The sequence below is a fragment of the Microtus ochrogaster genome, chromosome 5, assembly GCF_000317375.1.
Source record: "Microtus ochrogaster isolate Prairie Vole_2 chromosome 5, MicOch1.0, whole genome shotgun sequence".
NCBI lineage: Eukaryota > Metazoa > Chordata > Mammalia > Rodentia > Cricetidae > Microtus > Microtus ochrogaster.
This window is the reverse complement of record NC_022012.1, coordinates 64,471,693-64,489,710: the sequence shown is the minus strand read 5'-3', so window position 1 is coordinate 64,489,710 and position 18,018 is coordinate 64,471,693. Positions and strand designations below refer to the sequence as shown.

Below are 18,018 nucleotides of genomic sequence, written 5' to 3'. Positions count from 1 at the left end.
TTGAGACAGGGTTTCTCTATAGCTTTGGAGCCTGTCCTGGAACTAGCTCAGGTTGGCCTCAAGCTCACAGAGATCTGCCCACCTCTGCCTTTTGAGTGTTGCAATTACAGGTGTGTGCCACCACTGCCTGGTTACATATACATTTTTAATAGTAAAAATATAATAAATATTTAATGTGAAGGAGGAAAATACAGAAAAAAACTACACGCAGCCCTACTGTTTTCAAGTGCTCTAATATTTGATGTATAATCCTTCTAGTCACCTATTTCTGTTTATGTTTTCTAGAGAAAACTGGTTTGTATTCAGGCATAAATGGGGTACCTGTATCACATACCCTTCCCCCCAGAGACAGGGGGTGTGTGAAGATTTTAAGAGCCAGGGATTAGGGAGGACCAGGGTAAAGCAGTATCTTCCAGACATGACTGAGCACTGCACCCATGGACTCACAGTGGCTGTCGGCATTCTAGCATGGAGGGTCTCATAAAACCCCACCGTTGCTGAGGAACAGTTGAGGGCTGCTGAGGGAGGAAGAGGCAGTTTAAGGGTTTAGTCCTTGGTAGGTTGACCATGCTCAGTTAATGGTCCCACACCTGTGAGTATATGGGCAGCACAAATAGGACTCTGATTTATAAAAATAAACAAGAGGACTTGAGTAGCCAGGCAGTGGTGGCGCACGCCTTTTAATCCCAGCACTTGAGAGGCAGAGGCAGGTGAATCTCTGTGAGTTCGAGGCCAGCCTGATCTATGGAGTAAGTTCCAGGTCAAGTTCCAAAGCTACACAGAGAAACCCTGTCTCAAAAAACAAAGCTAACAAAACAAGACAAAAAAAAAAAAAAAAAAAAGAGGACTTGAAGTTGGGACTTACTGGGGTTGGGGGTGGGGGATTAGATCTAGGAGGAGTTTGGGGGGGAAATAGGGCTGAATATACTCAAAATACATTGGGCCCATATATAAAATTTTAATCATCCATAAAAATACTATCTTAAAAATGGCTTATTTTATATGTACTACTTTATAAGCATGATTTGCTTTCTTTAAATAGTATTTTATGAATATTTCCCATGCCAATACATTCTTCTATATTATGACTTTGAGAGATTCTGTCACTGCGTAGACCATGGTGCCCTCAGACTTAAAGCAGTCTGGCTTCAGCCTCCCAGAGTGCCAGGATTACAGTTGTGAGCCACTGTGCCTGACTTATAAAATGTTTTTAATGGCTTCACATTGTTACGATGCAGACATTACTTAACCTGTATTAAGTACTTATAATTTCTTGAAGTTCACACATGAACTGAAGAAGACAAAAAGCTTTTGTGTGTTCCTGTAGAAACTGAGCTGTGGTTTTCATTGAGGTTGACTGGCGGCAAAGTGTCCCGTTTTTGCAGTAATCACAATGGTATAGAAATTGGGTGGTGGTGAAATAGATCAACACCAAGGAAATTAGTCTACTTAGAGCTTAGAACACAGGCTACAGGGATCTCACCTTCTCAGGAATAAATTTTTTTTTTTTTTTTTTTTTTTGGTTTTTCGAGACAGGGTTTCTCTGTGGTTTTAGAGCCTGTCCTAGAACTCACTCGGTAGACCACTGGTCTCGAACTCACAGAGATCCGCCTGCCTCTGCCTCCCGAGTGCTGGGATTAAAGGCGTGCGCCACCACCGCCCGGCTCAGGAATAAATTCTTAAGTATTAGTAACACATCTGTAATCTCAGGGTGCCAGTCTTGACAGCTTACTAGAAGCAGATTCTCTAGATTTCCAAGATGACAGATGGCTAGAGTGGCCAGAAGAAGTCAGAGTCTAAATTGAGCATACAAAGGATCCTTTCCAATGTTTTGGAAGCCATAATGCAGGGTGAAGTGTCAGGGATATACTAATATATCTGCCACAGGAGACTGTCCCTGATTAACAAATCATCTAGGATCTGTCACACAACTGCACCAGTCTTTAATGTAGGATAGTCTGGCTGCTCTGCTGTTGCCTTTCAATTTGGAGAGACTGACTGGGTAAAAGGGAGGATAATACAGCAAAGAAGTAAGATGGGGAATAGTCTCTGAAACAATAGTGAAATCAGTTAAGCTCTGAAAAGGAGTCTTATAATTAATGTATTTCAGTAAGTCTCTTGGTTTGCAAATGTTATAATTAGTTTCTTATAACAAGTTTCAGCTGAAATGTGTCTAGGAAACTGGCCAGAGGTCTTAAATGACCTGGTCTTGTAAAAGATGTTCATTTCTCTTAGATGAGATATGATCCCTTCCGGGGTTGACATTTCCTGCATTTATCAGGAGCAGTGTCTTAGTCCCAAGAAAGCAGACAGATCTGTGGAGGAGCAAATGTTGCCATGGCGCTTACCACCTGCACAGTCAGTCATCCCAGTCCAGTTGGTCTTTTGGAGCTGGGCCCCCACTAGAGTGTGTTTAAGAAGCATCTGGGACAGCAGTGGGAGGCTTACTCATGAGGATCACAAGTTTGAGGCCATAAGTAGCTACACAGTGAGTTGGAAGACAGTCTCGGCTACCTTACATGGCACTGTCTCAATAGAAATAGCGCTGAGCACAAAACATGTGATGGAACTTAACTGGTTGGGTTGAGATTGGGAAGGCTTATGTGAGTTCATGAAAAGTATAAATGATGTAGCTAATTGGTTCATGCCTGTAATCCCAGTGCTTGAGAAACCAAGGCAGGAAGGTTGCTGCAGTTTAAGGTTAGCATGGGCTACTGAGTAAGACTTTACTCATCTTTAAAAAAAAAAGTATATGTGTGTGATAGGAATCAGTACCATAAAACCAGAATCCATAAAACTCAGTTGTTAATAAATAACTATAAAAACAAACTACATAACCCAGCTGTGGTGGTAAATGCCTGTAATCCCAGGATTTAGGAAGTGGATTGGAAGGTGATTTTAAACTAAGATCCTGCCTCAAAACAAAACCACACAAAGAAAAAACCCTACAAGACACAATTGTGATTGAACCATTTTGTACATTAGTCTTGCATCTTAAAATACTTTTCTTTTTAAGGTTAACTCTTTCCTGTCTTCTGAACAGATATGGTGACATGTGCCTGTTTATCATTCTAGCTCCTTAGGAGACTGAGTCAGGAATATAACTTAAGCCCAGGAGTTTGAGGCCAGTGTTTGGGTTGCACAGTGGGATGCCTTCTCAAAGTAAAAATAAAAAGCCAAAACCTCATGCGTTCTTTCTTGACTTGCTTAGGTATTGATTTTTTTAATGTCTGAATTTGCATAGATTGAGTTTATTCAGAATGTGGTCTGAATACAGAGTCTTCCCAAGAACCCTGGAGCTGCTTCTGTGAGCTTTCACTGTTATCAGTGAGCTAGCTCTCTTAGTGGCTGCTGTCCTTTAGATTTCCAGAGCAGTGACATCAGATGCAGCTGGCACTTAATTCCTGTCAGACAAAGAAACATAACTAATGGGATAACTGCCTCATTAAAATATTTAGAACTTTTTTCCTGTGTTGCTTCTTCCCCTCCTGACGAGGCTGGAGAAAAAGAATGGTGGAGATTGTTCTCTTGAGACCATGCTAAGCTATTGGTTTGTCTTAAGGCCTATCTAATGGTTCCGATTTCCACATGAATCATTTAGGCTGTGCTGTGATTCTTATTTCCTCAGATGGCTGCTCTCTGCTGTTAGTGACAGTTTTCCAGAGATCACTGTGTGACTTTGACTTGTCAGAATCTAAATATGCCCCCACTCTATTGTTTTGTAGAGGTTAGTTTTAAACACAGCTGATTTAGCAAACAGATAACCTGTCTAAGTGGGTGACAGATACTAGGCAGGGATGAGAGGATTAGTGCTTTCCCATTGCTGCTTTGCTCAGCTGCATGCTGCCTCTCAACTGATCTACTGATGTAGTTTGCATTTCATAAGAATTTTTTAAAAAGATATATGATTAGATACAGCCAGTCAGGGAAAATCAAGGAGAGAGAAGAAAAATCATTTTTTTATGTGATCATCAACATTAAGATACTACTTTTGAGAAAATTGGAAAAGAGTTTTTATTTGGTATGTGTATGTCTATATATACTTTGATATAGGGTGTCAATCTGCAGCCCAGCCTAGCCTGGAACTCTGTGTAGCCCAGGCTAGCTTTGAACCCATAACAGTACTTCTACTTCAGCCTCTTCTGAGTGTTGGGATTGCAGGCTTGAACCATCATGTATAACGTAGAAAGGCTTTAATCATTTTATTGTAAAGATGAGAGAATGAAATTAATATGTAACATACAGTTTCCAGATTTTGACATGTAGAGTTTGTTGTTGTTGTTGATATTAGTTGTTGTTGTATTGGAAAATATGCTCTGAGGCTAATTTCTAGGAACAAAAAAACCTCCCAAAGATCTAAAGAAATGATTACCTTTCCGTTCCTGTAATAGAAGACTTGTTATAATCAGCTTAAAAAGAAGAAAGGTTTTTTGTTTGTTTGCGTTTGCTTTTATTTTTTTGCTGACAGTTGTAGAGGTTTCAGTCCATGTTTAGTTGTCCTGTCTCTTTTCCTTTGGCATGGCAGCACATGATAGCAGGAACATGCGGACATGTGGCAGAGGTGCTGCTCTTTCCATGACAGCCGGGAAGCCACAGAGAGAGGAAGGGGATGGATTCCTGCTGTCTCCTTCCAGGGCGCACTCCGAGTGGTCTAAGACCTTCTTCCTATAGGTTCCACTCCTTTCTAGTAGCACTGAAGACCAGGCTTTAACACATGAACCTCTGGGGGACATTCCAGAACCAAGCCGTAGAATTAGCCAAATCCATGTCTGTTCTCCCATCCCAAGTGTGGAGTAGTGTGCTGGAACTGTGCAGTAAGAGTTGCAAGGATAAGCAGTGGATATCCTCTGTGCAGGTCAGAGGGTAACTTGTTGAGCCAGTTCTCTCTATCCACCAGGAGAGCTTGGCTGTCAAGCCCCTTTACCTACTGTGCAGGTTCATCAGCCCCAGAGCCTGGGTTCTTTTCTAAAAAATATTTAATTTTATTTGATGTGAATGAATGTTTTACCTGCATGTATATATGTTCACCGTGTGAATGCAGTGCACATGGGGGCAGAAGAGAGGACATTGGATGCCCTGGATCTAGAGCCACAGATGTTAGCTGCTGTGAACTGATCCCAGGTCCTCTGGAAGAGCAGCAAGTGCTCTTCACCTCTGAGCCATCTTTTTCAGTTCCAGAGCCTAGATTCTTAGTGATATTATTAGACTGAGATAACCTTCTCTAGATTTCTTGTTAAATATAAAAATACATTCATGGTGGTATAAAGTACTAAAGCTTTTATGATCCTTTTAGCAGAAATCATTCCTGTCTTAAATGTAGCAGTTTTGGGCTGGGGATGTAACTCAGTGATAGAACTCTTGCCTAGCAGGCCCGAGATGCTCTGGGCTTAATTACCTGCATTGCAAGAGAAACAGAATGTAAGGGCTTTGTGAGTGAGACTGTGTTATTTGTGTACAGAACAGTTCAGGTGTATGGTAAATGTCAGGAGGTGAAAGATGAATTCTAGTCATGTTCTGAACATCTTGAACATTATTAATATGATATAATATCCAGTGTTAATCATGGTTTCTAGCTGTTCTAGTTATATTCAGAGTCTTCCCACTGTACATAGCTTTGTAAAGAGTTAATTTCCTCAGGCCTAGAAACCTGAACATGACAGAGGCAAGAACTGAAGCTTCAGTAATATGGGAAAAGTGGGTATGAGTAAGAGTGAGTGGGTAGAAGACCTCAATTAAAGCATGAGTGAGGAGAGGTGCTCCAGGCTTCCAGCCAGGCCTGGTCCTGGGACACCCAAGTTTACAGCTGCTGCAGGATTTTGAGTTTCAGCAGAAGAAAACAAGAATCCAAATGACCAGAGGAGGAAGAGCAAGGCAGCCGTTGCACATTTACAAGTGTTAGAACTCAGTGGCTCTCTTATGGAAGGTGTATAGGGAACGTGTCCTTTACATACTTAGTACAATCCTGTTAAATTTTAGATTGCCTGTTGAAGTTAAATTGTTTGGAAATTTATTTGGTGATGAAAATTTGAAGTGCAGAGAGACCAGGAAGAGGAGAGGAGTAGGAAAATTCAGAACTTTGTGTGAGTAAGAAATTTAAGTGTGTCAGATGAACATGGTAATATTTGCTCTTACTTTAATTTTATCATTTGCTGAGATGGACAAGACAATGTCTCATTTACACCTTTTTAAAGTTACTCGTGAGGGCTCTCCACAGATAGATCATCTCAGCAGACTGTTCGTTAATGAGACCCTTTGGACAGCAAAGGGGAGCTCCGCTGCACTTGTAACTAGTTCTTGTAGCTGACAAGAATGATGCTTATGGATAATGGGCAGGGGAGTCAGGGCGTCATAGTTTTGGCACACCAATTCATACATATATGCCCCAGAAAAACATATGTGACATGCCTGTTCTCTGATGTCTCCTAAACTTCTTAAAGATTTATTTTAAAGGGGCTGGAGAGATGGCTCAGTGGTTAAGATTTATTTTAAAAATGTAACTACGTGTATGTGTGTGTAGAAATGCGCATGTAATGCAGTTGCCTTCAGAGGCCAGAAGAGGGCATCAAATCCCCTGAGGCTGTAGCTACAGGCTGCCTTGGGTACTGAAAGCTAAACTGGGGTCCTCTGCAAGTACGTAACATGTTTGTTCTTAACCTGTGAGCTGTCTCTCCAGACCCATCTTCTACTTTTTATTGTTGAGATGAAAGTGTATACCAGGAAAGGACCAGTCATTTGTGACATAAGTAAAGGTCATTTTTTAAAAATATTTATTTATTTATTTATTTAAAATATTTTAATGGTTTATTTAACTTTATTTTTATGTGTGAAGGTGTCAGATACCCTGCAACTGGATCTTCAGACAGTTGTGAGCTACCATGTAGGTGCTGAGAATTGAACCCGGGTCCTCTGGAAGAGCAGTCAGTGCTCTTAACCACTGAGCCATATCTCCAGCCCCTATTTATTTATTTATTTATTTATTTATTTATTTATTTATTTATTTATTTATTTATTTATTATGTATACAATATTCTCTGTGTGTATGCCTGCAGACCAGAAGAGGGCACCAGACCTCATTACAGATGGTTGTGAGCCACCATGTGGTTGCCGGGAATGGAACTCAGGACCTTTGGAAGAGGTCTTGAGGCAATGCTCTTAACCACTGAGCCATCTCTCTAGCCCAGTAAAGGTCATTTTCTTGCGAAAGGCCAGTCCTCCTCCCAAGCCCGCATGTTCACATTTTTTTGTTTTTCTTTTGGAGACAGGTTCTCACTATGTAGCCCTAGTTGGCCTGGAACTCATTTTGTAGATCAGGCTGGCCTTACGATCTGCCTGAATTTGGAATTAAAGGTGTGTGCCACCATGTTTGCATTCTATCTACTTCTCCCACATCCTATTTTATTTTTTTATTTTTTATTTTTTTGGTTTTTTCAAGACAGGGTTTCTCTGTGGCTTTGGAGCCTGTCCTGGAACTAGCTCTGTAGACCAGGCTGGTCTCGAATTCACAGAGATCCGCCTGCCTCTGCCTCCCGAGTGCTGGGCCCACATCCTATTTTAAAGGATGTCTTCATGTGGAATCTTCGACAGAGCCTCAGTTGTAAGCACATGCCGACTTTAGCAGGCTTGCTGGTGGTTAGGTGTGTATCCATGGCCTTCAGCATTGTCTGTGCTCCTCTTAGGTGTTTAGTGAAGCAAGAGAGGAGAAATTTCAGAGCTCTTGTAACACCACCCTTATTTTCCTCTGCCTGTCATTCCCTTTCCTTCTTTTTTTTTCTTTTCCTTTTCCTTCTTTTTTTTTGAAGAATTTCCCTAAATGGTTTTTTTTTTGAAGAAAATAATATGCAAAATGTTTCTGTTTTCAACTAAAGAAGACTTGCCTTTGGAATTTATTAATATGTCCAGTTCCTTTATAATTGTGAAGGAGATAAAGATACTGATTTTAAAAGATGGGCTTTCTGAAAAGATAATATTTGAGCTGTGGTTTGAATAAGGAAGATAAACCATGATTGCTGGGGAATGAAAGTCAGCCTAGACTTTTTATTTTGTTCATACTTTTCAGAAGGATGTGTTTATTATTTATTCATTCCCTTTTATGAGTGTATTGCCTGCCTGAGTTCACATCCACCCCTGTGTCAGGTGCCTCCGGAAGGCAGAGAGCGTGCATTCCCTGGAACTGGAGTCATGGACGGTGTGAGCCATCTAACATGGCTGCCTTGTAAGTGCTGCAAGTGCGTTTAACTGAGCCATCCTTCCCGTCTTTGCTTTTACTTTTTAAGACAGGGTCTCATTTTATAGCCATGCTGGCCTGAAAGTCACTGTGTAGATTAGGCTGGCCTCAAACTCATGGCCATCATCCTGCCTCAGTCTTCCAAGTGGTGGAATTACAACTATGAACCAGCTAGGGCCAGACTTTCTTGGTAATTTTTCAGCTAATTTTCTGATTTACCTGACCATGCTATTCTGACCAAACCACCTTGACTGTTACAAACATGTTTTCCCCTATCTATAAAAGAGAGTAATGGCAGTGAGAAAGTTATTTGGCATGAATTCTCTCTCTCTCTCTCTCTCTCTCTCTCTCTCTCTCTCTCTCTCTCTCTCTCTCTCGGTGAGCAGGCAAAGGCCTGGGTCTGGCAAATAAAAAGCAGGAGATGCCTTCTCCTCCTTGTTTTGCCAACCCCAACCCCACAGTTTCATACAGGGCTGACTTCTAAGTGCTCAGGAACTATATATTAGATTACTTTGATTTGGAAACAAGTAGGAAAAACATAAAAGACAAATGTGACTTAAGCAGCTCATAAAAATGAAGAAGCAGTTTACTGTGGGAATTTTTTGTTTTGCTTCAAGAGATTTGTTGTCATGTGACTCATTCTAGCTTTGAACTCACAGTCCACTTGTCTCAGCCTACAGGGTGCTAGAATTATAGTGTTGATCACCATGCTTACCTACCATGGAAATGTTCATTGAGCTATGTCTTCATGATTACTTGTGTATGGTGACAGCTAATGGTAGTTTTATGTCAGGTTCTTTTTTTTGGTTTTTCGAGACAGGGTTTCTCTGTGGCTTTGGAGCCTGTCCTGGAACTCGCTCTGTAGACCAGGCTGGTCTCGAACTCACAGAGATCCGCCTGCCTCTGCCTCCCGAGTGCTGGGATTAAAGGCGTGCGCCACCATCGCCCGGCTATGCCAGGTTCTTGAAATTATTTTTTTTCTACCAAAAGAGAGAGAGGATGAGTGAGTGTATCTGGGCATGTGTCTGACACTCCCGTTTAAAACTCTTCCTAGTTGTGATATGTAAAATTTTATTATTGTAGAAGGAAGATGTACAGCTAATATGCTAATATAAGCAGTGACAGAACAGCTAAAGGAGAAAATTTAAAGGTTATGATGAGTTTTTTGTTTGTTTTTTTTAACATGAGTCAGTACTACTAGGTAAGGTTTTCTAAACAGAGACCTTGTTATCCTAGAGCCCGGTATCCCATGATTTCATCACAGTCTGCTTGTAGACATCAACTGACTTCTTTTAAACAGGCTCATGTGAAAAAACTTGAACTTTCTTGGAGTCCAATTGTCCTCTTAGTTCCAGTAGTACTTTGATTATATTCTATTCTGTTCAAATTCAATTTGACATCAGTTTTATCACCTTTTTTTCACTTTTAGTTTCCTTTTAAAGATTTTATTTTCTAGCATTTGCAGATCATTAGTACAGAAGGAACAATTTAAACTTTTAAAAGCTTCCATATCAATTCAGGACTGATTAGAATGACTGTCATTTGTAATCACCTAGGTTCTAAATAGCTATGAAAAGTAGCTCTGTAATTATTCAACACTGCTTTTTTTAGGAGTAAAGACTTTCAATTTTATTCTTTTTTCTGCTTTTAAAAATTAATTAAAATGTAATTACACTACTTCCCCCCTTTCCTCCCTCCAACCTCTCCCATGTGCCCCTCTCACTACCTCTCAAATTGATGACCTCTTTTCTTTGACTATTATTTTTACATTTATAAATATACATAAACTTTCTGAATATGTTTAATGTTGCTTGCATGAATATGATTTCTGGGCTAAACATTAAATATAGAGTAATCTGCCTTTTTTTAAAAGTGATGACCCGAAGAACAGAGGTTTTAATTTAAAAGACAATACTGGCCCTGCATGGTGGCACATGCCTTTAATCTGAGCACTGAAGAGGCAGGTGAATATTTGTAAGTTTGAGGCCAGCCTTGTCTCCATAATGAGTTCCAGCACAGCTAGGGCCACAAAAAGAGACCCTGTCTCAAAATAGCAACAACAAAAAAGTGCTGGAATCAGAGCCTGAGTAGTATAATGGATCATGTCAGTAGTCTAGCTACGTGTCTGGTTGATATGGGAAGGTCACTGGAGCCTAGAACTTTCAGATAAGCCCAAGCAACATAGTGAATCCCATCTCAAAAAAATTACCTGCTATGATAATAATAAATGCTATCGTTCATTTGTTTTAAAATATTTTGGGAATACCTGAAATTTTTGTTCTGTCTCCCAAGTTTATTTTTCTTAATTTAGGCATATAAGGTACACTTCTATATTCTTCATTCCTTAGTAGCTCATATAATGGTAACCTTGGAATATTTTGATTTACAGAAATCTAATAAGACTAAAACAGAGGTCAGGTTTAAAGCTAGATTAAGTCCCCCTCTTGTTCTGGTAATAAAAGAAACATAAGGGTAAATTCTCCCTGAATAACACTTCTCTGGCTATTGGAATAGACCCACGTTTTTATTTTCTTGAGGCAGGAATGAAGAAGTTGCATGTGATAGATGGCGCCTGGGACTTGGGAGAAAGAAGAGGTTAGAAATTGAAAGTTAGCTGAGGTCACAGAAGACCTTGTCTCAAAAACAAATAAACAAAACAGAAGAAAGTGTGTGTGTGTGTTTGCTTGAGTGTGTGCGTGTGTGTTAGAAACTAAACTAGCTAGAATCTCTTGAATTCTAGTTGTTTGCATTTGAATTCAAATATACTTTCCCGGAAAATGTAATGTGGAAAATCAAGGCACACTTATAAAATGTTCAAGTCAGGGCTGGAGAGATGGCTCAGAGGTTAAGAGCGTTGCTTGCTCTTCCAAAGGTCCTGAGTTCAATTCCCAGCAACCACATGGTGGCTCACAACCATCTATAATGAGGTCCGGTGCCCTCTTCTGGCCTTCAGGCATACATACAGACAGAATATTGTATACATAATAAATAAATAAATATTTAAAAAAAAATAAAATAAAATGTTCAAGTCAGTACAAGTATCATAGAATAATTTGTCTGTACGTGTAATTTAGTGAATGAATCTAATTATTTTTCTTCAAAGTCCTAAAGTGTACTGAGTGCACTTATTCATGTCAGAGCTCAGCAGTTTCAGGGTCCACTGTATTTGAAAAGAGATAAAGAAAATGGCTCCCATAGTTTTGTCTGATTTAGGGAACCTTTCAGAATACTAGCTACTGAGTGCTTGCTGTGTGACAGCTGTGTAAACCAGACTGTCTTCCCAAATCACTGTATCATAAAATAATAGAGGTTATTCTCCCCCCCCCCCAAGACAGGGTTTCTCTGTAGCTTTGGATCCTGTCCTGGAACTAGCTCTTGTAGACCAGGCTGGCCTCGAACTCAGAGAGATCCACCTGCCTCTGCCTCCTGAGTGCTGGAATTAAAGGTGTATGCCACCATTGTTTGGCTAATAATAGAGGTTCTAGACCCATAGTTAGGGTTAAGATCGAGGTGTAGACGTAGCCAAAACTAAGGGGCAATTTTGTTTAGCTTAGAGATGAGCCTCCAATCCTTGCCATGATCTCTTTTAATATTTTGTTTTTGCTTGGTTAAAAATACTTAGTCCTAAATAATTGGAAGGCTAAGCAGAAGGATAACAGATTTGAGGCCTGCTCTGTTATATAAGAAGCTCAAGGCTAACCTGGGCAACTTAGTTGAGACCATGTCTTAAAATAAAATGAGCTGAGGATGTACTTCAGTTTTTAGAGCATGTGCCTAGCATTTGCAAATCCCTGGGTTCCCTTACCAATACTGTATAGTAAAATAAAATAAAAATAGCACAATATACATATACATATATTGAAGCATGAGACAGATGTCTTTCTAAATTATGACATTAAAGTGAGTGGAGATGGAATCTTGCCTGCTGAGAATGGAGTTTTCAGAATGTCTGGGTGTCCTGGCTGCTATAGGCCTTGCATGCTTTACTTTATGATGCCAAGTTGCTGTTACTATCCACATGTCTCTTTTTCCATTCTTCACTCCTAAAACTTGTATTAGGATATTGCTACCATCACCATGATTACCATTGCCACCACCGCCATGATCATCATGTGTGGCTAGATGAGTTTACCCATGGTCCCTTCTATCTGTAATATACTTCCCAATCCAGGCTCCTGCTGAGAAACCAAATGATCTATCTAAGATGGATTGGTCTAAGTCAAATAGACAGGATCAGGGAGACCCTGTCCTAAATATGGCTAATTCACAGGCTAGTAAGGGCCGTTTGATATATCCCTTCCTCAAAAGGACATTCTAAACACAGTGAATGGAAAGATAGCTTAAGTGGGTAAAGGCACTTGCTGTCAAGCCTGATAACCTGAATTTGATCCCTGGAACCCGCTGGTGGAGGAAGAGAATCAGTTTCTGAAAATTGTCTTCTGACCTTCACCACATATGTACACATATAATAAATTCAGACACTAGTGGGTGTTTGTGTGTTTTGTGCTCAGGATAGAACCAAGGCGTTGCACAATCTAGGACTATGCAAGTGTTCAATCACTGCATTATAACCTGAACCCTAATAGAAGTAGTGTTTATGCTGTTTAGAGAGTCTGTTTGGGGGAATACCAGAGAGTGTTCTCCAAGGAGTACAGAAAAGAGTAGCGAGAGAAGAGTGATGTAGACACAGTGATAGAAGTGACCCCATCTCAAAGAGAATATTTCTCTTGAGCATGTGTATTTGACACTTTTTTCAAGAACCAGATGGCTGATGTCAGCCTCCCTTATTAACTTTGTTGAAATCTTGTTTTTCTTTTTTGGTTTTTCGAGACCTATAGCTTTGGAGCCTATCTTGTAGACCAGGCTGGCCTCGAACTCGAAGTAATCCGCCTGCCTCTGCCTCCTGAGTGTTGGAATTAAAGGCGTACGCCACCACCGCCCGACTGCAATCTTGTTTTTCTTATTGAAAAATAAACCATGGCTCAGAATTCCACCTGCGCCGGGCGGTGGTGGCGCACGCCTTTAATCCCAGCACTCGGGAGGCAGAGGCAGGCGGATCTCTGTGAGTTCAAGACCAGCCTGGTCTACAAGAGCTAGTTCCAGGACAGGCTCCAAAACCACAGAGAAACCCTGTCTCGAAAAACCAAGAAAAAAAAAAACAAAACAGAATTCCACCTGCCTGTAATCCCAGTGCTAGCAGACCCAGATAGCTTTCCCTTTTTTCTTTCTGCATATGATCTTAGCCTCTGTCTTTTGTGTAGAAAGCTCTTTTTTTGTGTGTGTAGTCAAAAAAATCAGAACAGTACAGCTACTTCCTCTTTATTATACCAGAATCTCTCAAGTATCATTCTGCATGAACTTTGTTTTTGCTGAGCTTTGCTTTTTTAATTCTACTGATTCAGAATAATTCTAAAATTCTGATCCTTCTAACAAACACAAAATATGCCTAAGCTTATACTGATACCTTTTCCATGAGAATTCTAACAGTCCTTCATCAGTATTTATGCTGATTTTGACTTAACTGGAACAAGTTAATCTGTAAATATTTTCAACTACAATAAAAATTTATTGCATCCTTTTTAATTAATACATATTAGTTGTGTATATTAATGGATTTATGGTACTATCAGCACACATTGATTGATTGTATGTATTTGCATTTGTTAGTGAAAGGAAACATCTATCTTTTCCTGTGTTTAATTATTTTTGTGATGCTTCTTTTACTTGCCTTTTTTTTCCTATTCACTATCTTCTAGTAATTTGTAAGGATTCTTTATATGTCATAGAAAATCATTTATATCCTCGTTAGTATAGTGGTGAGTATCCCCGCCTGTCACGCGGGAGACCGGGGTTCGATTCCCCGACGGGGAGCCAAAAAAAAAAAAAAAAAGAAAATCATTTATATTAGGTTAGTGTCTTTTTGACTTTGCTTAGGAAGTGTTTTGCCATTTAGAAGTTTTAATCTTTTCTTTAAAATCTTCAGTCAATCTTTCTTCCAAATACACAGCCTAAGTTGACTTTCATTTCTACTTTCCCCAGCTACAGTCAGCTAAATGATGCCTTAAAAATGAGGCAGGGGTATTTTAGCAAGCAGACATCCTTGGGCCTGGAGAGATGGCTCAGAGGGTAAACGCTTATACCTCTTGCATGGGACCAGAGTTTGGCCTGGTACCCACATCAGATGTCTCACAATCTTTTGTAACTCTAGTTCCAGGGGGCTCAGTGCTCTCTTCTGTCCTTCACGGTACATAAATTCATATGCACATTTTCATACATGAACGCACATTTATACACAAAATTAAAAAGAAGTTATCAAGGAGTCCAAAGTGGAGCACTTCTGTTTCAGAGCAGCAGTGGGATTCTTATGCTTATGGTGACTCCAGATTGTTTCCAGGGTGGAAATCTCCCTCCAGCTCCCATCGTTGGTTGATGAGACAATACCAGTTGAATTTCTTTTTGTTTTGAATCTCATATTACTCCCAGTGACTCCATGCAATCCCGTCTAATATAAATGACATTGTGTAGCAATTATGTGTATAGTATGTAAGTTCTGTCCCAGGCAAAATATGTGTGACAATAATATACAAAGAAGCAGAGTGAGAACAACTGATCAGCTCAGAGTTGTACAAGATGTGCTTTTGATTACGAATGAAAGACTTCTGATAGAACTAGTGTATTAGAAATAATCTTTTTCATTGCTCTTTTTTAAAATGCCTTTGGCCCATTTGCAGGGTATAAATAGAAAGCTTGCCTACAAAACCATTTGAGGACATTCACATCCTGGTTCTAACCTGTTTTTTTTTTTCAGCTAACCAACCACTTGTTAAATATTTCACACATTTCAGTATTTATTGTTTACTAGGTAAACACGGTACTAGATTGTGGAGTTGCAGTATTTTCAGGCTTCAGACTAGTTGGAAAAACACGCAGTCCCAAGTTTTAAAAAAGTCTATAGCACCAAACTAGGCCCTCTGAATGTGGGCCACAGTTGTATGGCTGAGACAGTCTGTGTCACCACTGGCTGTAGAGCCAGGATTTATACCTATTGCTTGAACTGGCTTTTTGGAGTCCATTCTCTTTGGAGGAATACTTTGCTCAGCCTAGACATAGTGGGGAGGGCCTTGGTTCTGCCTCAAAGTGATGTGCTAGACTTTGTTGACTCCTCATGGGAAGCCCTACCTTCTCTCAGGAGTAGATGGGGGTGGGAAAGTGGAGGGAGCGGGAGGAGAGGAGGGGGTAGGAACTGGTATTGGTATGTAAAATTTCAGTTAAATAACAATAATATAAAAAATATGGAGTATAAAAAAGTCCATAACAAATCATGCAGAACTTCCATGAGCAGACATCAAAAATGACCTAAATATTGAGAAGGAACTGGCCATAAAAAAGTTAGGAAATGAGGGGAATATGTTCTTGGCAGAGTACACAGGAGTGACTTTTAAATTATAGCATTGGGGATATTCCAGGAACATAGAAAGCTGGTACATCCAGAGTTCAAAGAAAGGGAGAAGACCCCAATGAAGCATTAAACCAGAGGTAGAAAATGAATCTGCATATTATAGAATATGGAGGGTAATTTTTTTTAACTCTTTAATGAAACATTTAATGGGGTGGCTGACAATTGCAGAGGTTGAGCCCATTTTCATCATGGTTGGACATGGAGGAATGCAGGCAGACTCAATACTGGAACTGAGAGTTCTACATTTTGATCAGCAGGCAACAGGAAGTGAACTGTCTCACTGGCATGGCTTCAGCATATGAGACCTCAAAGCTGGCCTCCACAGTGACACACCCCCTGATAGCGCCACTCCCTTTAGAGGCCAATTTCTTTAAACCGTCACATTCCTCTCCCTGCCCCTTAAAGATTAGTAGCCATGTCATAATGCAAAAATGCTTTCAGTCCAACTTCAAAAGTTCCTGTAGTCTGTAACAGTCTCAAACATGTTTAAATGTCTAAAGTTCAAAGTCTCTTCTGAGATTTATATAATTTCTTAACTGTAATCCTCTATAAAATAAAAATAAAAAAACAGATCACATACTTCAAACATATAATGACATAGGATACATACTACCATTCCAAAACAGGGAAGCAAGCACAGTGAAAAAATACTGGACCAAAGCATGAACAAAAGCAGCTGAGCAAACTCTGAAGTCTGCATCCCCTATCTGATGTCAAAATGCCCTTCAGATCTCCAGTTCCTTTCAGCTTTGATGACTGTAACACACTTCTTTTTCTTGGGCTGGTTCCACTCCCTGTTAGCCGCTCTCCTCAGCAGGTATCCCATGGCTCTGGCATCTCCAACACCTTGAGGTCTCCAAGGCAATCGACATGGAGGGTAAATTTTAATGAAGAGGCACAATGAGGTTTTTAAATCTAGGTTGGTATAAGCTAGGCAATAGGTTTAAAGAAGTGTATCTCACTTGTCTATGTAGCAACTCTTGGAGGTAGGTATTTCATAACTGGGGTTTGTTTGATTTTATTTTTTAGGTAGGGTCTTGTTATATAGCTCAGGCTTGCCTGGAACTTACTGTGTAGTCAGTTGTGGCCTGAAACTCTTGATTCTCTCATCTTAGCCTCCCATGTTAGAATAATAGGCATGAGCCAGCATGCCAGTCTTAATATCTGGCTTTATGGATGAAGGCATTGCGCAAAGGAGGTTGAGAAATTTATTCAAGATTATGTACATATTTGGAAGGATAGGAACCACTAGTTCTGTCTGACTCCAAAGCCCATATTCTTAACCTTATCTGTAAATTCTATACTGTTGAATTGCTTTGTCTTGAAAATTGAGATTTCAAAAAAATTTTAGAACAAATAAGATGATATGAGGCACTGTTAAAAAATTTAGACTTTTCAACTTAGAAAAAAGAACTTTGTGCATGGTAGAAACTTAAAAAAAAACATGAAGTATCCAAAGAAGCAACATAGATTTATTTACTCTATAAATAGGAACCTAAGGACATCTTCTGAAGCATCAAAGAAGTAATTACAGGTCAAATAAAAGCAAGTACTTTTTAAATAGTGGGTATCCAATTATCTCAGTTATAGATTAAAAAATATTTAGAGTGGATCCAGGAGGTGGCTCAGTCAGTAAGTCCTTGCCTTGCAGTGAGCATGAGAGTTGTGTTGAATCCTCAGAACATATATAAAAACAGGCAAAACAAAAATGGGTATGGTAGCATGCTTTTATAATCCCAGCACTTTAGAGATAGAGATGGATGGATCTCTGGGACTTGCTCAACACCCAGCTTAGTCTGGTTGTTGCATAGCTCAGCAGTCGAGTGCTTGCTGCTCAATCATAAGGACTTGAGTTCTGATGTCAGCACTTCTATAACAAGCCCAACATCCTGAAAATGGCTGTCTTCCAGTCCAAGACGTCTGCAACTTATTCTGGCCTCTGCTAACACAAAGGCAAACACCCACACACATGGACAAAACATTCAGATACACACACACAAGTAGAATTTTTTTAAAATGTAAACTTTATTAAAGGATGGATGGTACCTGAGGAATGACATCTAACAGCATGTGCATGATCACATGCATCCATGTATGCAAACAAATAACACTTTATTAAAGATAAAGTGTTAAGGATAGTTTTATGAAGAATGTATCATTAAAGCTGGGATTGGTTGTATACATATTTATTTATTTATTTATCTATAATGTATACAATATTCTGTCTGTGTGTATGTCTGCAGGCTAGAAGAGGGCACCAGACCTCATTACAGATGGTTGTGAGCCACCATGTGGTTGCCGGGAATTGAACTCAGGACCTTTGGAAGAGCAGGCA

The 18,018-nt window shown here is 39.8% G+C and overlaps 1 protein-coding gene and 1 non-coding gene across 4 annotated transcripts in view; both read left to right on the top strand.

Annotated features, from left to right (window-relative positions):
• Positions 1 to 18,018, top strand: part of Myo5a (myosin VA) — a 157,044-nt gene that overhangs the window by 12,357 nt on the left and 126,669 nt on the right. The gene's annotated exons all lie outside the window — the stretch shown is intronic.
• On the top strand, positions 14,024 to 14,095 carry Trnad-guc. The gene has a single exon. It is a non-coding gene; the product is annotated as a tRNA-Asp (tRNA).